Source organism: Eumetopias jubatus, unplaced genomic scaffold (assembly GCF_037043125.1).
Source record: "Eumetopias jubatus isolate StellerSeaLion01/CBP00866 unplaced genomic scaffold, mEumJub1_p1.0 scaffold_3, whole genome shotgun sequence".
In the NCBI taxonomy this organism is placed as follows: domain Eukaryota; kingdom Metazoa; phylum Chordata; class Mammalia; order Carnivora; family Otariidae; genus Eumetopias; species Eumetopias jubatus.
In genome coordinates, this window is record NW_028274809.1 from 45,217,456 (window position 1) to 45,243,911 (window position 26,456).

At 38.4% G+C, this 26,456-nt stretch overlaps 1 pseudogene; it reads left to right on the top strand.

The window, feature by feature from the left end:
- Positions 1 to 435: 435 nt before the first annotated feature.
- LOC114225117 (lysine-specific demethylase 3A-like) overlaps positions 436 to 26,456 on the top strand; it is a 31,605-nt pseudogene continuing 5,584 nt past the window's right edge.

A 26,456-nucleotide genomic window follows, 5' to 3' on the forward strand; every position in this document is an offset into this window, starting at 1 on the left:
GACGAAAGGAAACTAGCATTCAGAAGAGGCTTTGAATATGGCCCCTGAGAGAGCTGTAAAGCCCCAAAATGGGGTTGATGGGAGAGTGAGACAGGCCTGTGGGGCACTGCACAAGGTAGTTACTATTTAACTGTAGGAATCACAGGCATCCAGAAAGGTAGTCTATAGTATATGTCTAAGAAAGAGTGTTGGGTTAAAGTCAGAAAAAATCAGTTATGGTTCCATAAGTCAAGCAGGAATTCAGAAACAAGATGAGGAGGAGCAAAAAGCTCATGAGCAAAGGAGTCTAGGTCTGGAATTTTTGCAATGAACAGAGTAATGATGCTTGGAGTCTCCTTTGTTGGGCACCAGCTATATTTGCATGAATGAGTCAGCTTCAGTTAAGACACAGGGTCATGGTAGACATGTACAGAAATGAGGGACACTGCTAACAAGATGGTCACCATTGATCAGAACGATCACCTGCAAGAGCACTCATTAAGGCAGGTCATGGTAAACCAAAGAAGTTGTCCACTACATGGAATTGTTGACATTGGGAACTACTGTCAAAAGAAACCAAGGAAAACCACAGCAGAGAGTCCAAAGATGGAAAGGTAACTAGAGGATCACACTGGGAGTCCACATAGCTCCGTAGCCTCCATGAGCCTTTCTCTGAAATTCCAATGGAAGATACTTTTGTTATAAGAGAAGGGAATAGAGATGGGGACTTGGGGAACAGAAAACTCCTGACAGGAGTTTTAGAACAGTTAGTGTAAATTATAACCTATCCTTGGACTCCTGGTAGAAGGTTAAGAGAAAAGATAGCTACAAAAAGCCAGAAATGTGCAATGGATGCCCTTTGTCACTGGTTTTTGGTTTGCAAACTGGCAGGTCAGAAATAAGATTTCTTCCATGGTGACCTGATGAACTTTTGCATCCTTATCAGTTTTTATTAATACATCACCTTTTAGGGAACTTAGCTTATTATACTTGAGCAGAAAATATATTTATAGATGAGTTATTTATTTAGGGCCAGAAACTGTTGGGGGAATCTCTGGCAGGATGTTTTTTTTTTAAGGCCTACTATGGGAGTTATACTTGGTGATTTGAATGTAGATCTGAACAACAAATTTCTTTTTTTCTTTTTTTAAGATTTTGCTTATTTATTTGAGAGACAGAGAGAGAGCATAAGTAGGGGGGGGTGGACAGAGAGAGAAGCAGACTCCCCACTGAGCAGGGAGCCCAACATGGGGCTCCATCCCAGGACCCGGGGATTGTGACCTGAGCTGAAGGCAGATGCCTTCAGGGGAGCCACTCACGCACCCCTAAACAACCAATTTCTTTTAAATCAAGAGACATCTATGAAGTTGTTAAAATAAGGAACTAAACATCCCTGAGTCTTAAGTTTTAAGTAAATGGAAACACAAACATATTAAGTAATCTTGCACATGTCTTTTGTACTTTTGCTAGGTCTATTTGCTTCAAATATATTGTTTATCCTTCTGAAAAAAGAATTAAAATAAATGATCCTTAAAGTAGTATTATAAAAAATGATTTATTATTAAACTGTTAGAATTAAATGAATTTAAGTTGGCTAAAATCTTTAATAAAATTTAAAAAAATACAACTTTTAAGACAGATTATGTTGAAATAGAGTAGGGGGAAGGAGAAAATATCTCCTTGAGATATTTTGAGACTAAATAGTTAGTCTCAAAATAGTAAATGAGCAGAAAACTTAGATCTGAGTTTCTTGGTAGTAAGGGTCAAAGTGACTCGTTGGGTTGTATACTTTTTATTATCTAGTGTAAGGAATTATATACCTTTGTGTCTAAAAGAACATTTTGTTTTTCCCTACACTCTAAGAGAAATTTATCACAAAAATCATTACGTATGAGATATCTGATAAACACATAGTTTAGGAAATGCAGAAACGGTCTTCATATGGCTATTCTTATAACAATTCTTTCTAAAACAGAAGGTAAAATGTTAAGACAAACTGGCAAAAGTATGTCTATGTTAAGGTAAATGAGTAATGGGGTTTTTATGTAGTCTGATTGCTGCAGTGGTAAACTGTTGAGAAGCTGGGGCAATGAGCTCCCCCTCTCATGTTTCAAATGTCCCAGATGAGCTTGGGAGAAGAGCAGAAGAGAGAATTCAAAACAAAGCCTGCTCCTAAAATGTTAGGATTCTGCCTTTTAAATTAACAGGAGTTTCTCATGTAGCTACTACTTGTGTAGGAAGCCCAAAGTCAAAGTTCTATTAAATACGTTAAAGAAATACTTTTGCAAACTCCTGCCCAGGTGGAAGTTCCTGCTTGCATTTTCATAGAAGTGGATTGCCATGAAAACAAGGTTTGGGAAAAATTAATGGTATAGTTTTCACATAGTAAATTGGCTTCTAGCATGTTATTTGAAAAGAATATAAAGTATTCATCAGCTAACTGATAAAAAACTGTTTAAACTATCATTTTCCAGTTCATGTGGTTGATATTCTATTGACACAGCTGTCTTAACCTGTGTGTGGTAACATATTGGCTTATTAATGATCATTATTCATCACTATTTTGCTTAGAGAGTACCTTGCAAAGAAAAGAAATCCATGGTGATAAAGACTATCGCAAGAAAACTTGCTTTGTATTCTTTTTTGCTTGATTTTTTTTTTTATTGAGATAGATATAGATTCACATGCAGTTAAGCGGTAATACAGAGAGATCTTGTTTATACACTTCCCAGCTTCTCTGAATGGTAACATTTTGCAAGCTATATCATCACAACCAGAATACTGACATTAATTTAATCCACTGATCTGATTCAGATGTCCCCAGTTTTACTCATATTCATTTGTGTGTGTATGTGTTTCCTTCTATACAGTTTGATCACATACAGGTTTCTGTATCACCTTAGTCAAGACACTGAACAATTCCATCACCACAAGGATCCCTCCTGTTGCTTTTTATAACCATAGCCATGTCTCTTCCCCTTGTACCACTCACTGCCACCCAAACCCCTAACAACTACTAATCTGCCCTTCACTCCTAAAATTTGTCATTTCAAAAATGCTACATATTATGTAACCTTCAGGATTGGCTCTTTTTTCACTTAGCCTAATTCCCTAAAGATCCATCCAAGCTGTTGGAAATATCAATAGTTTGTTTCTTTTTGTTGTTGGGTAGTACCCATGCTATGGATATACTGGTTTGTTTAACCATTCATCTGTTGAAGGACATCTAGGCTGTTTCAAGTTTTTGGCTAATACAAATAAAGCTATATGAAAATCTAGGTAAACCTACAAGCTGTTTTCTAGAGTGGGTGTATCTTTTTACTTCCCACCAGCAAGGTATGTGTGATCTTGTTTTTGCACATCTTCTCCAGCATTTAATGTTGTTAGTCTGTTAGGTATATAGTGATATTTCATTGTAGTTTTAATTTGCATTTATCTGATGGATAATGATGTTCAATATCTTTTCATGTGTTATTTATCATCCATATACCTTCTTTAGTGAATTATCTATTCAAGTCTTCTGCCCTTTTTTGTGTTTTGAAATGTACAACTTTCTACTTTCAGTTGTGGATTTTTTAATGGAAACATACGTTGATACCATGTACAGATCTTCCTTGACTTACAATAGGGTTCCATCCTAATAAACCCATCATAATTTGAAAATATCATATAAAAATGCATTTACTATCTACTGAACATCAGAGCTTAGCCTAGCCCACCTTAAATGTGCTCAGAACACTTGCATTAGCCTACAGTTGGGCCATATCACCTAACACAAAGCCTATTTTATAATAAACTATTGAATATCCCATGTAATGTATTGAATACTGAACTGAAAGTGATAAACAGAATGGTTGTCTGGGTACAGAATAATTCTAAGCATATCCATGGTTACCCTTGTGATCGTGTGGCTGATTGGGAGCTGTGTCTCACTGTGCTGCCTAGCATCAAAAGAGAGTATTATACTGTACATCATTAGGCTGGCAAACTATCAAATCCAAGATTCAAAGTATGGTTTCTATTGAATATGTATCATTTTGCACCATTGTAAAATAGAAAAATCTTAGGTTGAACCATTGTAAGTGGGGAAAGCTTCAAATTTTTTCATTGTTTCATTACAAACAGAGATGCCAACACATTTCCCACAGATATAAGCTTCATATTTATACTCTAGATTCACTTGAGGGGCACCTGGATGGCTCAGTTGGTTAAGTGTCTGCTTTCAGTTCAGGTCAGGATCCCAGGGTCCTCAGATTGAGCCCTTCACGGGGCTACTTGCTCAGGGCAGGCTCTCTTGCAAATAAATCAATAAAATCTTAACAAAAAAAAGATTCACTTGAGAGTTCAGCAACCAAGAATCCAAGAAATGGTTTCCAGAACACTCTTAAATTTTTCTTTTTTAATTTCATAAAATATTTTTGACCCTTAGGTTTTCTAATTGTTTCAGTTAACTAGCTAATAAATTGGTTCAAGTAATGGAAAATAAATCTACAGCTCTAAAAATATATCTGAGTTGTAGAATATCCTATACTTCCCATCAACAGCTAGTTTCAGCTAGAAGGAAACTTCCAGGAGACATCAGGGTCTCTAAAATGTTGAACCTATGTTGGGGAGCTGCCTGCAAGACAAGTACAACTGCCAACTCTTGACATGTGGTTTATTATCAGTGGGGTCAGTAGAGAATTGACGGGGTGGTGAGAGGGGCTGACATCTCATCTTGGTCAGCCACAGCACACACCAATATGGCACCAATGGCTGGGTGCTTGCTGGACGTCTCTACAGTAAGAGGAGGGGTGAGTGATGATGACTGGGATAGAGAAGGCAGTGGTGCCCCCCAGGGCCCATTCCTATCTAGGGCCCAATATAGAAGGGGAGGTTTCCAAGCCAGTGGATATAGAGATGAGTGAGATGGGCCGACTAGAGATGTTAGGGGCAAACGGACACGGCTTTGCATCGTTGTTTGGGGAAAGGAGTCTTTGAATAAGAGGGAAGTCCCAGACCTAAGGGGAGAAATATTATGTCTTGTTTTTCCTTTCTTTCCAAGGCTACACCACTGAGAATGGCTTTTAGAAACTATAAACTAGTGTGGGCCTTGTTGGTAGTGGATAGTGAGTGACTGAATAACCCGCTTATTATTGTGTTTTTTAAATTTTGGAGTCTACATATATTAGTCCAGTCTCCATTCTCCTCAAATACTTTCTAAGGCTATAGTCTGGATAGGACCAAAACCACCCTAAATTAAACAAAGAAATTCTAGACCGAGACTAAAGGGATTGACTCACAATTTGAGGGGTGAATAAAATATCCCCCAATATTTCCCTGTCTATTCTCCCCTCTGCTACCATGATCTTTTGCTTGTAATTTCCAAAGCCAAACTTCTTAAACAGGTTGGCCCCATTTCCTTATTCCCTCTCACTGTATGACCTGACTTTTTTCTCCATCTCCCCTCCAATATAGTTCTTGCTGATGACTGATTTTTTTTTTTTTAGTTTCATCTTATTTGACCACAAGGCAGAATTTTTTCTGTGACTCCTAATGTCCCTCTGACCTTCCTACTCCCTCTTTTAGACTTACCCTCCTCTAATGAGACCATAAATGTTGGAGCCCCTCAAGACTTATTCCTAAACCCTTTCTCTTAATCTACCCACATCTATAGACAAGTGATGTCCCCGGTACCTCTTTTGAAGCTATCAGAGGTTTTCCAATGAATCAAACTTACTGTTATTCCCCCTGCCCCCCACCCCCCCAGTGCACTCTCTACAGTGTTATTTTAAAAAAGTAATCTTGTCACTTCTCCACTTTTAAAGACTGGCTCCTGCTTGCTTCTCCTACTGTCACCAGTCTCAGGCTCTATCAACACATCCTCCTTTCAGTCTTTGCTAAGGCAGTTCCTCTGCCTGAAGTATTTCTGCCCCCCCCCCAACTTCATCTAGTTGTTGACTAATCATCCTTCATGTTTTAGCCCAAATGTTACTTCCCCAGAAAAGCTTCCTGACAACACCAAAATAGATCAAGTCTATCTCTCACAAGGTTCAAAGACCCCTGAACTCTCCTTCTAAAGGCTTTTCTCTGTTTTAATGTATTCAAGTGATTATTTGATTAATTTGTGTCTCTCTTACTAGACTGTAAGCTCCAGAAGAGGAGGCACCTTGGCTATTAGTCCTCTCTGTAGCTCCAGAACCCAGTATAGAGAATGAGTGAAGAGACCAACGAGTTATAATCATTTAAGAGCCTGAAAAGTGTCCCCCTTAACCACACGTCTCCAAGGAGTAGGTCTTCCACAGACAGAGGGCATGGGATCCTGGAGTAGGTACACTGGCCCCAGAAGTAAGCATGGATTGTGACTGCCTCATGCTTAATATTGCCAATTTCAATTTCTGGTGATCTTCTCTTCTGATGATTTGAATAATTCCTGAAAGCCTTGCTCATTGTCACAGTTTTTATTTTTAAAATGTTTTAAAATAACGTTTGTAGAGCATTTTATAATTATAAAGTATATACATTTTCATTATGTCATTTCAGTCGCCAAACACCCTCTGAAAGAACATATTATTCTTAATTGACAGATGTGGAAAATGAGGCTTAGAGGGATTAAGTGACTAACCCAAATTCTCTCAGCTAATAAGGGACTAAGCAGGGACTTCATTCCAGATTTTGCAATGCCATGTTCTGTCTTTTCCCACTGCTAGATAATTTCTCTAGCTTCTCTGGCTTCTTTTCACTTGGTCAAGTCTGAATTTGGACTTTTAGGGTTAACAATAACCCGAGAATGATGTAGCTTGCATCACAGCTACATATATGGCATATGTGACATGTATTATGGCATTTATATATATCTCTCTCCTAATTTGGGAGAATACCTCCATCTGTATCAGTTTTTCTTATACTAGAGGGGAGACATTTGACTTGAATAATTGTCTTTGTCAAATAGCCATGTTTTCCTTTCTTCCTTCCTTCTTTTCTTCTTCTTTCTTTCTTTTTTTTTTTAATTTAAATGATAATGTTCAAAGAATTGTTCACTGGGTTTACAAAATAATAGGACAAACCCTCAAATCTATGGAAAGATGAATTATTATTATTCATCTGTTTGAATCATTACTTTTTCATGATATTATCATGCCATATTTATATCACTTCAGATAAAATAAAAAATGTAAAACAATTATTAGAGTAGCTTTTAAAATTTTTTAAAAGATTTATTTATTTATTTGAGAGCAAGACAGAGCACAAGTGGGAGAAAGGGCAGAGGGAGAGGAGAGTGATTCTCAAGCCGACTCTGGGATGAGCCAGAGCCCGATGCAGGGCTTGATCTCACAAACCTGAGATCATGACCTGAGGTGAAATCCAGAGTCAGCTGCTTAATCAACTGAGTCACCCAGGCGCCCCTAGATAGAGTAGTTTTTATAACAGCTGGTTAGGCATCCTAAATTGGGGGCAAAAACCTTACCTTTTGCAGCATTAAAAAAAGAGAAGTATATATATTTATCATTCAGGTTTGCAGGTACAGCCAAGTCCTTTATTGCTGGGCATTTAGTTGCACAAGAATTTGGATGTCCATTTCTGAATTCAAGGTTTGTTAGTCCTGACTAGCCGGTTAGTTGCTACTGAAAAACAGAAAAGTAATTGCAGTGTGGAATATCTGACTCTTTACTTTGGGCTAATTTAGATTTTTATCGAGTGTCTTCCCCTTAAGGCAAGCTTTATGGTGGCAGTTGAAGTTTAATTCTTGGCTCCATAAATATTTATTTGAAGATCACTTGTAAATTTAGGTCATGGTTCTAGTGTCACTATGGGAATGTGATGAACACATTTGCTGCAGGGGCTCAGTAAAAAAAAGAAGGAGGTTAAAAGGAGCTGTGCAATATACCTGGAAACTGCAGGCCCTTGTGCAGACACCGTAGATTGTAAGATTTACCAGGAATTTGAAAACAACCTCTTTCCTTTTCAAGAAAGAAAAGAAAGCCAGCAGGAGGCCATGGTCCTGAGGACTCCAGCAGTCCCAGGCCACACCAACTCTCTCTGAAAGCAGCGGGGATTCATAAACACAAATGAACAAATGAGCAAAAAGCTCAGTTCATGGGAAAGAACCCATTTTAAATAGAAGCACATTAATATAAAAACATTTTGATTCTAGAAAAGTTAAACTGGAAAAAAAAAGTGCATCTTAGGTTACAGGAAGCCTGGTAGCTAATTCTATGTGACCAATCACTTTTTAGTTTACATGAGTTAGCCTGGATCATAGCCTGGATCAAAATATCTCAGTTCAAGGGACTTCAGGACTGTGAGTTTCAAAACTGCTTGCCAGATATCCCCTGATAGTGCAACTAAACACATCTCCAAAGATGGAGATTTTACATGGTGGGTAATTACTGGCAACTGGATATTTCTTCTTCAAAAACAAAAATCCTCAAACATTTCAGATTCTTTAATTTAGATTCTGCATGAATAGAAAAGAATACAAGGGGAAAACTTGTATTTTGTGTATGGACTTTTGAAACTCTGAAACATTTACTTCAAAGCAACTAAAATAAGCAACAAATTTCTTACACATCCCTATTAAATAATGTGATTTCAGACAGATGGCTTGAAAATAGACTCATGAAATGTAGAAGAGAAATGAATTCACTTAAACTGAAATGACATCAATAAAATCTATAACATCTATAATTATAGGAAAACTTACTGTAACAAATTATGCTGGTGTTATTTACAAGCCCGAAGACAGTGATTTCCTGCTTACATTCTGACTAGAGTGGGAATCTGGTAAACTCACACTGGGGACTGACTCCTTCACTGGGGACTGACTCTTTCAGATGCACACGGAGCATCTAGTGCAGATTATATGACAGGCATTGCATCATAAAGAAGTTTAAATGCTTTGAAATTACTATGATGAAAGTTCTTCTCTAGTCTAAATATAGGACAAAGCATTGTATTACTAAGAAGAGTCAATAGTCTAAAATTTAGAAAGTTTTTGTTAATAGCTACTGTGGATAAAAAAATTATAAGAAAGTGTGATGATTTTAATTCAGAATCGTTCTAGAAAAAGCATTAGTCTTTTTTTCTGTAAATTCCTTCTAAATTACTTCTTGTCTAAAATCACCTTGTTCTATAGCCAGTGGTTTAGAAAAATCGTTCCTTTTTATGGGGCCTCTAAAAATATACTCTGCTGTACGCATGGGAGAGTCTGTAAAGAGAATTTACATTATAATGAGTCATTATTTTTTAAAGCCTCAATATATAATCTGTAATATGTATACACAGAATGATGAAAATGACAAGTTAGATTTCTTTTTGCTACTGATAAATTATTAAAAAGTCAAACTTGTTCAAACAAATGTTTTATTATCGTTTTTGTCATTTTCCTCCTAATGGAAAAATGGTCAAATATTAGACACATAGCTTCAACTGAGTCAAATATAGTTGAGCTTTTTCTTTTAACCAACTCTACAATTGGTACAGCTTGTCATTGTTGGATCCATTTTTAGATGCCCAGAAATAGATTCTTACTATGAGGGAAATCACACGGTTGGATTCCTGTTACATCTCCACAGGAGATGCCAGTGTGTGGATTTACATGAGACACTGGGGGGGGGGATATAATTGATTCTGTTTGATGGTAATCTGGGTTCTTCCCTGGCAGAAAAAGGTATGGAAGTGTGCAGTAATATGTAAGTATGTAGTACTTTTTGTCTCAGAATAAGCCTGTGGGATTTCAGCTTGAGGCTTCTGTGAGGAGAATGAAGAATGCCTTCAAAAATCTTAGCCCCTCTGGTGCCTTTTATGTTTTTCCAGCAAAGAACTCAAACTTGGCACTTCTACAAATGCATATTTGTTAGCTGTATGTTGTGACACAACATGTCCTGAATTGAATTAAGGAAAATATCTTTCAGTTCTATAATGTTAATACTCTTTCCCTTTTTCACAGTATTTACCATCCATTACAACACCTCAATCTCAACAGGGTTGATGTATTTTTTTTTAAAGATTTTATTTATTTATTTATTTGACAAAGAGAGACACAGCGAGAGAGGGAACACAAGCAGGGGGAGTGGGAGAGGGAGAAGCAGGCTTCCCGCCGAGCAGGGAGCCCGATGCGGGGCTCGATCCCAGGACCCTGGGACCATGACCTGAGCCGAAGGCAGACGCTTAACGACTGAGCCACCCAGGCGCCCCCAGGGTTGATGTGTTTTATTAGGGACATTTTCTCTCTTAGATGACCACAGTTGATGATGGATTAGTCCATTCACATGATCTGCACTAATGTTTTATGAGAACTGTGGATATTCTGGGAGCTAGGTAATCAGAAAAGCCCTTTGGATTCCCTTGAATATCAGGGTCAAACCTTGCCTCTTGGACTGAAAAACTTTTCAGTGAGTCAGAGGAACAGGTAATTGTATTTAATCTTATGTAAACCAGTCACCAGGAAACATTTGCTACTTATTCCATAATCCATTCTCCCTACTTCCCTATCACCCTCCATATTGCACCCAGACAGCAAAGCTCGTCTAAGAAGAAAATCCTGCTGGCAGTATTTACCTTCTGCTCACATGAGAACATTTGTGTTTGCATGGGGACTATATCCACTTATAAGCCAACACACTAACACTCTGAAAAAAAATTGTATGTTAATGAGCCATTGTCTACACAATAAATACCGTTGTCTTCTCCTTGCAAATAGGATGTGATGGACTCACTGACACGGACCAGGAACTTGTTTTCCATTCGTGCTGGTGGATTTTCACAGATCTATCCATACCCTGCCTTACTTGCCTCATTGCTGGTGACCTTTTTTTTTTTTAAAGATTTTATTTATTTATTCATGAGAGACAGAGAGAGTGGCAGAGGGAGAAGCAGGCTCCCAAAGAGCAGGGAGCCCGATGCGGGACTCGATCCCAGGACCCCGGGATCATGACCTGAGCCGAAGGCCGACGCCCAACCATCTGAGCCACCCAGGCGCCCCTTGTTGCTGGTGATCTTATAAACAATGTGAGAGGCAGTTGACAGGAGATTGGAATGTAAGTCAGACCGGAGTCTTTAATTTGTCCAGATATGTTCTTACTGGTGAGGTGATGTACGCCGGTAAAACAACAGCCGCATCATTGTTGCTTTTAGGAAATAGAATCATTTACAGTGATCCAGAACAAACCACACCTAACAGGGCTGTGGGAACTGACCACACTCCTCACCAAGCATTTGCAGTCAACCTTTGCTATCTTCTCCCTCTTAAATTTATCCCCAGACTCTTTTACTTCCGCTTTGAGAATTCTAGTTTTCTTCTTTTTATGCCCTAATGCTCCCCGTGTACCTGGTTAGCTTATCCCCTAAACAAAGGATACAGTTGGGGTGGCTGTGCTTTGTAGGCTAACTTACTTTGTTTCAGCTCCTTTCATTACTAAACTAAATCCTGTCTAACTGCACTCACTTCAATTTTGCCATTAGATCTCATTAGCTTGAGATCTATTTTTCAGAATAATAAATGTCTACTGAACATAAAACAAGAGTACATTTGAGGACCAGGGGTATTTCAGATACAGTGAGTGAACATTGAGACCAACGCCCAGCAATCATTTTTGACTCTATAACAGTGGTCGTGCTTCCTACTGAAGTTAGAAATTTCTGTTGCTGGTGTCCCACATCAGGACCATATCACAATTTTCCAATGCATGCTTATTCAGTGAAATAGAGGTATAATTGAAAAAGGACCACCAGCATTGTGGGCCAGGTAAATTATAGATTAAAAAGATTTGGTGGTTGTAGTGGGGGGACCTGGGTGGCTCAGTTGGTTAAGTGTCCAACTCTTGGTTTCAGCTCAGGTCATGATCCCAGGGTTCTGGGATTGAGCCCCACATGGGGCTTTGCACTCAGTGGGGAGTCTGCTCAAGATTCTCTCTGCCCCTCTGCCCCTCTCCCTGTCCATGTGCCCAAAAAAAAAAGGTGTTGGTGGTCTGACATGGAAGCCCAACCATCATTTTTCTAATCTGACAAGAACACATTTTCCCATTGAAACAGTCAGTTTAATACTCCACCTAATGCCTTTAAGTTAGAAACAAACAGTAACACATGTGTACAACAGAGAGGCAAGAGAAGGTCAGAACAAACCCAATACACGAATAGACAGAATTTGTACTGTGTATAAGGATACATTTATTATAGGGATCAGGAAAGAGGAAATGTATTTATGGGTTAGCAGAGTTGGCCAGGATATAATGATTCCAGACATACTTTTGGGGAAAATAATAAGGAGTATCTTTTGAGAGAAGGTGACTGAGCAGTAATTCAGAAAAGCTGGACAAACTAACATAGGAAGGATCCCTTTCCAATGCCACAGCATCCAAAGGCTTGGGTTCAAACTTGAAAAAAGAAAAATCATTTTACCACCCTTGAATGATTAGCCAAAAGCCACAGGAGATTTGATATGATTCCCTGTGAGGAACCATGAACCTTGATGATCTTTTAAAGTCTCTTCCTGTTCCATAATCTGAATCTTCTTGAAAAGATATTCTAATTATACAGCTAAGAAGATTTAGTAATTGCCTCTTGCTTTTCTAGAGAAAAGCTACTTCAGGAAGTGAAGTCACAATAGACAAACTATTCACCCATAGTCCTTTGTTGGTGCAAAACTAGTCTAGGCAATTTTATTCCCAATCTGGGCTATAGGAACCAAGTTAGGATTGGGCCACAGCGCCCTCTAGCCTGCATGCCTGCATAGCCAGAGGCAGGGCTTTCTAGGATTCTGTAGGAAACCATTAGGCTTTGTTAGTAGGAGATTTTCTTCATACAATATATTCTCTTATCATTTGTTTATGTAATTTATAGACTTCAAAAGTGTCACTCCCTCTTCAAGTTAAAGGACACTGTTACTCATTTTAGGTAAATGAATAACACCACACCCAAGACCTCCTTTACTCCACTTATCTAACATTCCTTGGAGTTTTGATTTTTAAAACCTGACTTTCAGATATTTTGTTCTCATGAAGGAAAGAAGTTTATAGCAAAACATCTTCATATAGATGATGAAGTCACTGAGTATTTTAAGATCACATATTTGGAAAAGTAAATGGACGGGTATGTAATATTAGGTGGAACCATATTGCATTTCTCTAAACCATGTTTGACCTACAAAAATGGCTGTTCTGTATGGTTTACCCTAATATTTAAAAGGGCAAATAAGAAACAATGAAGAGAACTGGGATCTGGGAGACATATGGGAGGCAGGATTATTTTTTTACATATATTATTTGAAATTCAAGGATCTTTTCACCATATTTGAAAAGTTAATAAAAACATCTTGAGAGGAGAAAAAAGAAAAATATATGGTCATAAATTTTCCTAGACTGACTTTCTCCTCTTCCCACACTCCTCCCCATACACTTCTCCTTTCTTTGCCAGAGTTGTTTATTAAACTATCTGATGACCTAGTATTTCCAAACTTCTGACAAATAATTTTTAGAAATATAATCTAAGGAAATGTATCATCCAATTACATAAATATACATATCATAGGTGTAAGGGTTTTTATTGTTTTAAAATAGTGGAAAATTTAAACAACATAGATGGGAAATTGTATAATAGAATATGATACATGCGTCCATTAGAACACTATGTAGGTATTGTTTTTAAATTTACTTTTAGTATGCTTTATAACTTTTTTTTGGATAGCTGGACTTGATGTACTGGTAAAAGGAACTGCTGTAGATGGGCCTTTAGTAATAAGGTATGTGTGTGTGTGTTGGGGGGCACCTGGGTGGCTCAGTCGTTAAGCGTCTGCCTTCGGCTCAGGTCATGATCCCAGGGTCCTGGGATCGAGCCCCGCATCGAGCTCCCTGATCCACAGGAAGCCTGCTTCTCCCTCTCCCACTCCCCCTGCTTGTGTTCCCTCTCTCGCTGTGTCTCTCTCTGTCAAATAAATAAATAAAATCTTAGAAAAAAAAAGTGTGTGTTTGGGGGGAAGGAGTTTATTGTTCTATGGTCAGGTCTCAGACTTTGAGCCTATGCTTCTGGATTGCAAATGTCAAAGTGTTTCATAGTCTTTTTCTCCCCCTTTGGGTGAGACAGGATGGCTAGAGTTGGCTGGCCTTGGGTATTTCCCTTTCCCCTACGTGAAAGAACAGAGCTGACTGGAGTGGCTATTTCCCTTCCCCAGGTGAGTTAGGCTCTATAATATGCCAGCAGGCTAGGCTCTGGTTAACTAGTTTCTCCTGAGGGCAGGCCTTATTCGGAAGAACAGATGCTTCTGATCTCTTTCAAAATGGATACTTCTTCCTTTCCAGCCAGAAGCCGAAGGGGAATTTTCTCCGTGCTCAATCTCCTGGAGGTAAATTTTACAAAATTGTGGAGATCCACTATGATTGAGTCCCCTGGAGTTCTTAACCCTCAGATTTGGATATCCTGAGCCTCCAGCAATTCATCAATTACAGTTCAAGTTTTCTGAGCCTCATTACTGAGGTGGTTTCCATTAAGTGAGTTTCTGCTCTGGTAAGCCATGACTCTCTGTTTGCCGATCAGTCTTTCCAGTCTTGGAGATAGAGATTTGCCCAATGTCCTCTCCTCCCTTATGAATCCAGGAAGAGTTGATGATTTTTCAGCGTGTTTAGCTTTTTACTTGTTAGGATGGCATGGCTACCGCGAACTTCTTTAAATGCAAAACAATAAATGCCTTGAAATGAGTTTTTAAGGAGACACTGAGGTTCTTCCTAAGAAACATTAAGGGATTTTACAAGAGAAATGGAAGAAGTCTCTAGGGCAAAAGGAGAGCAGAGGAGGGAAGCCAGGGCATGGGATAAAAAAGGAAGGTAAAATACCAGGAGCCCATGAAAACAGTGGCCCAAGAGAGAGCACCTCTATACAAGGTGTAAGGGCATTGGGTCTGAGGAAATATTGCTGTGAGGTGCCAAGACTCAAATTGGATCAGAGGCCTTGCCAGCCAGAAAACTACCTAGAGTTTCTATGAATGAGAACTTCACATTGTCTATACCAAGGACCTGTTCCTGTCCATCATGTAATATGCACTGTGGGGGAACTGTCTTCTCTCTGTACCAGGTTCTCACCAGCTGATTATCCAGCATGACAATGCCCAATCCATCCACCAGTCTTTGCTTTCTTCTACCTCTTGACAATGTCTTTAGGGCATCTATTAGCCAAGGGGACCTATTGGTGTGGTGGTGGTATGGGAGGGATGGAGCTGACAAACTGACTATGCTTGAGGACCCTAAGCTTGAGCAACTGGGAGTGGACCCCACTCTTCTGTCTGAATACATTAAAAAAAGATCTGAAAGGAAATATACCAAATTAGTACAGGATATTTTGACTTCTCTGTTGGAAAATTTTTTCCCAATATTGTTCTATGGGATTGTTTTGACTTTGTTTCTAAATATCAGAACTTTAATGACCATTTATAGTCTTATTGTGTTGAAAGAGAGAGAGAGAGAGAGAGAGAGAGAGAGAGAGAGAGAGAGAGAGAGAGAGAGAGACAACAAATCCAAAACGGAGTCACTTGTGCTGGGCCCCATGTCAGCAAACCAAGACTTAATATCCAAGTTAATTGTGGTCTCAGCCTTTGCAGGGAATATGACCTTTAACCAGCTAAGGTGGAATCACCTGATCAGCACTGGTGGGGTAATCTGCAAGATAGACCCCTGCCCTTCCCTGAAAGGAAGGCAACCTTGCCTGAAACAACTTATTTTTTATTAGAAACTTCCTTTACAGCCCCCTTCTGCCTATAAATCCTTTCATTTAGTTCAGCTCTTCAGAGCTCTTTTCCACTTGCTAGGTGGGATGCTGCCCAACTCATGAATTGTTGAATAAAGCCAATTAGATTTTCAGATTTACTCAGTTGACTTGTTTTTTAACAGTTGATTTTCAGAACTAAAATGTATTGTTTCCATTTTTATTTTTATTTTGCTAAAATGATTTTCTTCAGGGAACAGGTTTTATGTGTAAATTCTGTAATGAAGATTTTTACTGATGGCACATAGTACATGACCTTTATTAGGGTGCATTATTTCTACTAAGTCCAATTTCCCCAGGTCAAATTTAATTTTTTCAAGGAGATGGAATTCTTCCATTACTTCTAATCAAAATTTTATTGTGTATATAGTTTTAGCAATTTATTTCTCCTAAAGAAAGCCAAAATTTTTCTGGGTTAACGTGTGCAGTTATCCCTTCAGCTGGTTTCCTAGCTGTCCATTCCACCTGGTGTCACAGAAGAAGGCAGGTGCTAAAAAGCAGGGAGATTCGGTGGTGGGAAGATGAAAGAACACTTATCCAAGAGCTTCTATTTTCCCTCATGATGTATGGGGCAAGGAGAGCAACTAAAAGTGAAGGAGGTGAAGGATGTGAGTAAGTTTCTGGAGAGAGGAGAATGTAGGATGTGGTTATTTTGGAGAGAGGAGAAGCTGTAATACATATCAGGCAAATAGGGTAGGATTATTAGTGTTAAGGGCTCATTTGAGATCTGTGGTCATGGATTTTAAATGAGACCAGCTGTGTATGTTTCTCCCACTATGTTCAGCTGCTTGAATTCAGGAGAATGGCAGACAGTTGAGTTGCACTTGAGTTGGAGTTTGGCAAGGTGTTGGTGGCTGAGGGAGAAAGCATTGCTCCCATAACTGTCTTTTCTCTTCTACATCATCAAACTTTTACTCACAGATTATTTCCTTTGGTATAAAATATCTTTCAGTACCTACCATCCTTAAACAACAACAATGAATACAAAACAAAATACTAAACCAAACCTGTTACTGCAATCCTTTAAAAAGAATCAAGCTACCACCCCTATTTATCTGTTCCCTTCAGAGCTTAACTTCTTAAATGATAGTCTCAGCTCCATTTCCCCATTTTGTATTTTCTCAACCCGTTCCAATCCAGCTCCTCTCCACGACTCCACCGACACTGTGTTTATCCAAGAACCAGTGACTGCCATTGTGCAGCATTAATAGTCAATCCTCTGTCCTCCTCTTGAAACCACCTTCTTCTCTTGGATACCTTGACACAACACATCCCTCTTTTCCACCCCCACCCCCTTTTCATTGGCTGCTCCTTTGGGATCTCTTCCATAAGTTTTAAATTGTTGGAGATCATGTTGTTAGGAATCACTTTTTGTTATCTAATTTGTTTTTCCTAGGGAATCTTCTTTACTAGCAAGTGTTTAAGTATTATTTATATGCCAATGATCTCCATAAATTGATCTTCCAATGTTGAAAAATCCTTGCATTCCTAGATCCACCACTGATAATGATGTAGTGTTATTTTTTTTTTTTGGTACATTGATGAGTGCAATTTGCTAATGCTTTGTTTAGGAGTTTTGCAACTGTATTTATCAGTGAGATTACCTATAACTTTTTTGCATTTGAATTAAATACAATTTTTTCAAAATAAGCCCTATTAAAGAAAAACTATTCGATATTCCAACTAAAACTATTTTAGTAGAACTTTCCTTTCTAGAAACACTAATTAAGGAAGCAAGGCATTTTGTAAAATGTTGTCCTGAACAAGCCACAGTAAAAAGTAAATACATAACTTTCACTTCCTCAAAACAGAGGATACTTTCTGTTCCTCAGACTTGGAAACGAGGTGAAGAACAGCCCCTCAGCAACTTTGAGAAAGGAGGTTGCTAAAACAAAACTCAAGCAATTGAGGGGCACCTTGGTGGCTCAGTTGATTGAGCATCTGACTTTTGGTTTTGGCTCAGGTCATGATCTCAGCGTCATGGGATTGAAACTCAGGCTCCCCACTCAGCAGCGAGTCTGCTTGGTGTTCTCTCCCTCTCCCTCTGCTCCTCCCCCTGCTCTCTCTCTCTCTCTCTAAAATAAGTAAATAAATCAATCTACAAAAACAAACAAACAAACAAAACTCAAGCAGTTGAATATGGACATCTCTTAAAAGAATTTGGGGGAACCTAACAAACGATCCCAGTTCTATTTGTGATAACTGATACAAAGGTGAAGTGGCTCCTCCAAAATACCAGTGATGACAGAGCCTGGCCCAGCCTGGTGCTCACCTATGTTATGTTCCCTGAAAAAATCTGGTACTTCTGCCCAGAGGAGACATTTTCTTTTTAGAGGTTCAGTGTCCAGGGAGCTCTTTGTGCTAATGATGTGAGTGCAGACTCCATGTGAGTATTTTAAGGATTGGGGGCAAAAGTATTTTTGTAACATGGCTGGGCAGAGTCCAGGTATCAAATGGCTCATTTCCAGTTTGTCCTAATCCCTCACCACACATTTGTAGACCTAGGACCTCTGCTACGTCATCATAATCACATCTAATGTCTGTCCTAACTTATGATTGATGTTCTGTGCCTGACAACAGTCCCTGCATTTAACAAATAATACCTACATGTAAAACAATCCACTATTACCAGGCATATGGTCACAAAACTTTAGTAATCTTCTGCAGACCAAGCAAATGTTTTAAACCATAACTGGTCATGCATCAAATTCACAGTCAGAAACCCAAAGATCACAAAAATTTACACAATACAAATAAAAGACACACACACACACACACACACACACACACACACACACTTCTTACAGAACTGTACTTAGGGAAACTTTATTTGATGAGTGCCACTGAAGTCCTATTTTGCTAAATACATGCTATTCCAGGTATTTTTGTTTGGAAAATCTATCCCCATACAGCTGTTTATTGGATGAGGAGAAAAGGAAGAGATGCTTGTGGCAACCGGACAGGTTTTGTTTGTTTGTTTATTTATTTAGATGTAGTGTTCCATGATTCATTGTTTGCGTATAACACCCAGTGCTCCATTCAGTATGTGCCCTCTTTAATACCCATCCCCAGGCTAACCCATCCCCTCACCCCCCCCCCCCTAGAACCCTCAGTCTGTTTCTCAGAGTCCATCGTCTCTCATGGTTTGTCTCCCCCTCCGATTACCCTCCTTCATTCTTCCCTTCCTGCTATCTTCTTCTTCTTCTTCTTCTTCTTTTTAACATATAATGTATTATTTGTTTCAGAGGTACAGGTCTGTGATTCATCAGTCTTACACAGTTTTTTTTTTTTTAAAGATTTTATTTATTTGACAGAGAGACACAGCGAGAGAGGGAACACAAGCAGGGAGAGTGGGAGAGGGAGAGCAGGCTTCCCGCCGAGCAGGGAGCCCAATGCGGGACTCAATCCCAAGACCCTGGGATCATGACCTGAGCTGAAGGCAGACGCTTAACAACTGAGCCACCCAGGTGCCCCACTCTTACACAGTTTTAAGGTCTTTTTAAGTGGTATAAAATGGACCTAAAGACATGTTTAAGTGTTGTCAGGATGGAAAACTGGAGCTGAAATGTAGCAAACCAGTTGCAAAAGCATACAGCAGCTATGCCTTGCAGTCAAACCTGTTCCCACATAGGCAAAAAAGTTTCCGGATGCATAGCTTGTTGACCTTGTTCCATATCATTACATAATGTGATCAATCATGTATGAATTTCACAAAAGATTCATATTCTGCTACACTGTTATAGAGGATTTGCTCATACCCCTCCTAAATCTGATCTTCCTAGTCTTTTAAGAGATGCTTACATATTATTCCAACTTATAGGGAGGTAAAGGGGGGCTGGTCCTTCTTCAGAAGCTATCTAGAGAACTAGGTGGTATGCATGCTGAGGAGTAAGGCTGATTCTCTGAAATACAAGCTTCACTCTGATTAGGAACAACTTGTGAATGTCTCTACCTCTGATAATGACTATCTTCATGATTTATCTTCTGAAAATTTTCTCCAGAGTTGGACGGTGGACAGCTGGGCAGAACAGACTGAAGTACAGTGGGCTGAGGTGGCACGGCCCCTGGGACCTAGGATCCCAGGTGTGGCCTGGCAGTGGGGCGCTGCGCTGCTGGCGGGGATCCTGGGCTCAGCAGCGCCCCCTGGTCTGCAGCGGCATCATGGGGTTCCTGTTGCCGCCAAGCAGCAGGGCCTGGAGTGGATGCTGTGGGACAGTGGCCCAACCACCAGCTGCTCTGTGGAGCTGACAGACATGGCCTCTCCAGTGGCACCTTCAGCACCCCACACAGAGGGCTTGTAATAATAATGTGCACAATTACCACTAGAGTGTACTGTGATTAACTAGCAATTGTAAAGTATTAGGTAAGTATCACACACCCATACAAGAGTAGCATAACTGAAATCCATCTCTGAGATTTAAGGAAAAAGAAATGGCACTTAATTGTTTTATATAGTAATATTTTTCCTCTTAGTTTATAATTTTAGAAGACTTTAAAAATGCCAGATCCATGATCCCAAGTTTTTCAAGTGTGAGGAAGCTTTTATAACAGAAAATATTTTATAGGCCTTTATGTGATTAAGTTTATAACAATTTTTTTCTTAAGTTTTTTATTTTCAGTATAGTTAACATACAGTGTCATCAGTTTCAGGTGTACAATATAGTGATTCAACTATTCTATACATTACCCAGTGTTCATCATGATAAGTGTGCTCTTTAATCCCCATCACCTACTCCATCCAGCCCCCCGCCCACTGCCCTTCTGGTAACCATCTGTTTGTTCTCTATAGCTAAGAGTCTGTTTCTTGGTTTGTCTCTCTCTCTCTCTTTCTCTCTCTTTTTTCCTTTATTTGTTTTGTTTCTTAAATTCCATATAGGAGTGAAATCTTATGGTATTCGTCTTTCTCTGACTGACTTATTTTGCTTAGCATTATACACTCCAGCTCCATCCACGTTGTTGCAAATGGCAAGATTTCATTCTTTCTTATGGCTGAATAATATTTCATTATATATATAATATATATATATATATATATATACACACACACACATACACACACGCACACACACACACACACACACACACACACACACACACACACCACTTCTTTATCCATTCATCTATTGGTGGACACTTGGGCTCCTTCCGGAGTTTGGCTATTGTAAATAATGCTGCTATAAAAATAGGCGTGCATATATCCCTTTGAATTCGTGTTTTTGTATTTTCTGGGTAAATACCCAATAGTGTGTTTGCTGGATCATTGAGTAGTTTTTTTGTTTGTTTGTTTAGAGAGAGAGATAGATCACAAGCTGGGGGGAGAGGTAGAGGGATAAGCAGACTCCCTGCTGAGCAGGAAGCCCAATGTGGGACTTGGGATCATGACCTGAGCTGAAGGCAGACCCTTAACTGACTGAACCATGCAGGTGGCTCTATTTTTAATTTTTGGTGAACCTCCATACTGTTTTCCACAGTGGCTGCACCAGTTTGGATTTCCACCAACACTGCAAAAGGGTTCTTTTCTCCATATCCTTGCGAACATCTGTTTTCTTGTGTTTTTGATACTAGTCATTTTCACAGGTGTGAGATGATATCTCATTGTGGTTTTGATTTGCATTTCCCTGATGAGGAGTGATGTTGAATATTTTTTCATGTGTCTGTTGGCCATCTGGATGTTGTCTTTCGACAATGTCCGTTCATGTCTTCTGCCCATTTTTAAATTGGATTATTTGTTTTTTTGTGTTGAGATGTAAAATTTCTTTATATATTTTGGTTCTAACCCTTTATCAGATATGTCATTTGCAAATATCTTTTCCCACTCTGTAGATTACCTTTTAGTTTTGTTGATTAGTTCCTTTGCTATGGAGAAGCTTTTTATTTTGATGTAATCCCAACGTATTTTTGCTTTTATTTCCTTTGCCTCAGGAGACAGATCAAGAAAAAAATGTTGCAACAGCTGATGTCAGAGAAATTACTGCCTGTGCTCTCTTACAGGATTTTTATGGTTCCATATCTCGCCTATGATCCTTAATCCACTTTGAGTTTATTTTTTTCTGTTGTAAGAAATTGGTCCAATTTCATTCTTTTGCATGTAGCTGTCCAGTTTTCCTAGCACCATTTGTTGAAGAGACTTTTTCCCATTGTATATTCTTTCCTCTTTTGTTGAATATTAATTGGCCATATAATTGTTTTCTATTTTCTGGGTTTTCTACTATGTTCTATTAATCTATGTGTCTATTTTTATGCCAGTACCATACTGTTTTGATTACTACAGCTTTGCAATATAACTTGAAGTCCAGAATTGTAATAGCTCCAGTTTTGTTTTTCTTTCTCAAGATTGTTTTGGCTATTTGGGGTCTTTTGTGGTTCCATACAAATTTTAAGATTGTTCGTTCTAGCTCTGTGAAAAATGCTATTGGTACTTAGGTAGGGATTGCATTAAATGTGTAGATTGCTTTGGATAGTATGGACATTTTAACAATATTTTTTCTTCCAATCCATGAGCATGGAATATCTTTCCACTTCTTTATATCATCTTCAATTTCTTTCATCAGTGTTTTATAGTTTTCAGAGTACAGTTCTTTCACCTCTTTTGTTAAGTTTATTCCTAGATATTTTATTGTTTTTGGTGCAATTGTAAATTGAATTGTTTTCTTAATTTCACTTATCCCTGCTTCATTATTGCTGTATAGGAATACAATGGATTTCTGTACATTGATTTTGTATCCTGCGACTTTATTTAATTCATTAATCAGTAGTTGTAGTTTTTTGGTGGACTCTTGAGGGTTTTCTATATAGAGTATCATGTCATCAGCAAATAGTGAAAGTTTTACTTCTTCCTTACCAATTTAGATGCCTTTTCTTTTTGTTGTCTAATTGCTGTGGCTAGGACTTCCAGTACTATGTTGAATAAAAGTGGTGAGAGTAAACAGTCTTGTCTTGATCCTGACTTTAGGGGAAAAGCTCTCAGTTTTTCTCCATTGATGTTAGTGGTGGGTTTTTTGCATAAGGCCTTAGTATGTTGAGGTATATTCCCTCTAAAACTATTTTGTTGAGAATTTTTATGATGAATAGATGTTGTACTTTGTCAAATGCTTTTTCTGCATCTATTGAAATGATCATACAGTTTTTATCATTTATCTTACTGATGGGACTTATCACATTGTTTTTACAAATATCAAACCACCCTTGCATCCCAGGAATGAATCCCATTTGATTGTGGTGAATGATTTTTTTACTGTATTGTTGGATTCAGTTTGCTAGTATTTTATTGAGGTTTTTTTATCTATGTTCATCAGAGATATTGGCCTGTAATTCTCTCTCAATCTCTCTCTCTCTCTCTTTTTTTTTTTGTAGTGTCTTTATCTGGTTTTGGTTATCAGGATAATATTGGCCTCATAGAATGAATTTGGAAGTTTTCCTTTCCTTTCTATTTTTTTAGAATAGGTTTAGAAGACTAGGTATTAACTCTTCTTTAAATGTTTGATAGAATTCACCTGTGAAGCTATCTGGTTCTGGACTCTTGTTTATTGGGAGTTGTTGATTACTGATTCATTTATTGGGAGTTGTTGATTACTGATTCAATTTCTTTACTGGCTACCAGTCTGTTTGAATTTTCTATTCCTTCCTGTTTCAGTTTTGGAAGGTTATATGTTTCTAGGAATTTATCCATTTCTTCTAGGTTGTCCAACTGTTGGCATATGATTTTTCATAATATTCTCTTAGAATTGTTTATATTTCTGTGGTGTTGGTTATTATTTCTCCTCTTTGTGGTTTTATTTGGGTTCTCTCTCTCTTTTTTGGTGAGACTGGCTAAAGGTTTATCAATTTTGTTGATCCTTTCAAAGAACCAGATCTGCTTTCATTAAACTCTTCTATTGTTTTTTAGTTTCTATATCATTTCTTTCTGTTCTAATCTTTATCATCTCCTTCCTTTTGTTGGTTTGGGGTTTTGTTCTTCTTTTTCTAGCTCCTTTGAGTGTAAGATTAGGTTGTTTGAGATTTTTCTTACTTCTTGAGGTAGGCCTGTATTGCTACAAACTTTCCTCTTAGAAATGCTTTTGCTGTATCCCAAAAATTTTGGACGACTGTGTTTTCACTTTCATTTGTTTCCATGTAACTTTTATTTTTTTTTTGATTTCTTAGTTGACCCATTCATTGTGTAGTAACATGTTATTTATCCCTCATGTATTTGTGCTCTTTCCAGATTTTTTTCTTGTGGTCAATTTCTAATTTCATAGCACTGCGGTTGGAAAAGAAGCATGGTATGACTTCAGTCTTCTTTATTGAGACTTGTTTTGTGGACTAATATGTGATCTATTCTGAATAAAATTCCATGTGTACTTGAAAAGAATGTGTATTCTGTTGTTTTAGGATGGAATGTTCTGAATATACCTTTTAAGTCCATCTGGTCCAGTGTGTCATTTAAAGCCACTATTTCCTTGTTAAAATGTTTGGATTATCTGTCCCTCGATGTAAGTGGGGTGTTAAAGTCCTCTACTATTTTGTTTTTCTATTAATTGGTTCCTTTGTGTTTGTTATTAACTGTTTTATGTATTTGGGTGCTCCCATGTTGGGTGCATAAATATTTACTATTGTTATATCCTCTTGTTGTGTTGTCCCCTTTATTATATAGGTCCTTCTGTGTCTTCTATTACAGTCTTTGTTTTAAAGTCCTTGTCCAATATAAGTATTGCTACCCTGGCTTTCTTTTGACATCCCTCATTTGCATGATTATGTTTCTCCATCCCCTTACTTTCAAGCTTCAGTGACTTTAGGTCTTAAATGAGTCTCTTGTAGGCAGCATATAGACAGATCTTCATTTTTTATCCACTCTGTCACCCTGTATTTTTGATTGGAGCATTTAGTTCATTTTCATTCAAAGTAATTATTGATAGATACGTATTTGTTGCCATTTTATTACCTGTTTTGTGGTTGTTTTGTACTTTTTCTCTGGTCCTTTCTTGCTCTCTTTCATGGTTTTCGTAAATGGTATACTTGGATTTCTTTCTTGCTCTCTTTCATAGCATTCGTAAATGGTATACTTGGATTTCTTTCTCTTTATTCTTTGCATATCTATTACTGGTTTTTCATTTGTGGTTGCCATTAGGTTTGTATATAACATCTTCTGCATATAGTAGTGTATATTAAGTGTATTGTTGCTTAAGTTTGAATCCAGTTTTTACTCCCCTCCCCCCACACACACACTTTTTAGGTATATGGCATTGTCATATTTTACATCTTTTTATTTTATGACTCCCTTGACTAATTTTTACAGGTATACTTACTTTTACTACTTTCGTGTTCTTTTACTTTTCATACTCCCACTAGTGGTTTTCCACTCAGAGTTCTCTTTAATATTTCTTATCGGGCTTCTTTAGTGGTCATGAACTGCTTTAACTTTTGTTTGTCTGAGAAACTCTTTATCTGTCCTTCTATTCTGAATCAGAGCTTTGCTGAATAGAGTATTCTTGGCTGCATATTTTTCCCTTTCAGCACTTTGAATGTATACTGACACTCTTGGCCAGCGAAGTTTCTGTTGAAAAATCCACTGATATCTTTATGGGGTTTCCCCATAAGTAGGTAACTGACTTCTTTTCTCTTGCTATTTTTTAACTTTTTTTTTTTTGTCGTTTATCACGACTTTTTTGCCATTTTAATTACTATGTGTCTCGGTGTGGACCTCCTTGGGTTGGTTTAGGAGGGGGTAGTCTCTGTGCCTCCTGGATCTGGGCTTCTGTTTCCTTCCCCAGATTGGAGAAGTTTTCAGCTATTTCTTCAAATAAATTTTCTGCTCCTCTTTCTCTGTCTTCTTCTGGGATCCCTATAATGCAAATGTTATTGTGCTTGATGGAGTCACTGAGTTCCCTAAGACTATTCTTAATTTGCATGATTTTTTTCCTCTCATTTTTTTCAGCTTGGTTACTTCCATTACTCTGTCTCTCAGGTTATTAATTCGTTCCCCTGCTTCATCTACCCTGCTATTTATACCATATTTTTAATTTTATTTGTTGTGTTCTTCATCTCTGATTTTTTTTTTTTATCTCCTTTTTAGGGTTTCACTGATGTCCTCCACTTTTTTCTCAGGTCCAGTAAGTATCTTTATGATCATTACTTTAAATTCTCTATCAAGCATATTATATCTGTTTTGCTTATGTCTCTTGCTGTGGTTTGGTCCTGTTCTTTTATTTGGGACATATTTCTCTGTCTCCTCATTTTGTCTAACTCTCTGTGTCTGTTTCTGTGTGTTAGGAAAGTCAGCTACACCTCTAGCTCTTGAAGATAATGACCTTGGGAAGAAGAGGTCCTGTAGTGCCCTGCAGTTTAGTGTCCCCTGTTCCCCAGGGCCTGGGGCTTCAGGGAGTGTCTCCTATGTGTGTTGCATGTGCTCTGCTATTGAGTCCTGGCCTCTTTTTCCTTCAGTCCAGTTGTCTGCAGAGGCTCTCTTTGCCTGTCGTGGGCAGTGTTTGGTCCCCAGCAGGGGTGTGGCATGTTTTAACAAGGTGTGTGCTGTTTTGCTTGTGAAATAAGACCTGCCATCATCGAAATCGAGGTCTCATAAATTGCACAAGTCTTGAAAGGAAGTGTTGGTGGGGTTTATGCTGGTCTTCTGGGGCAGGGGGCATATGGCATTGGAACTGAGGCAAGCGTGACTGGGAAAGGTGGATCCTCCCAAGCATAGGGGCCAAGCTTAGTGTAAGCAAGTTAGGTAACAAGTGTTGTTGCAGTGGCCCTGGGTTTATGCTGGGGGG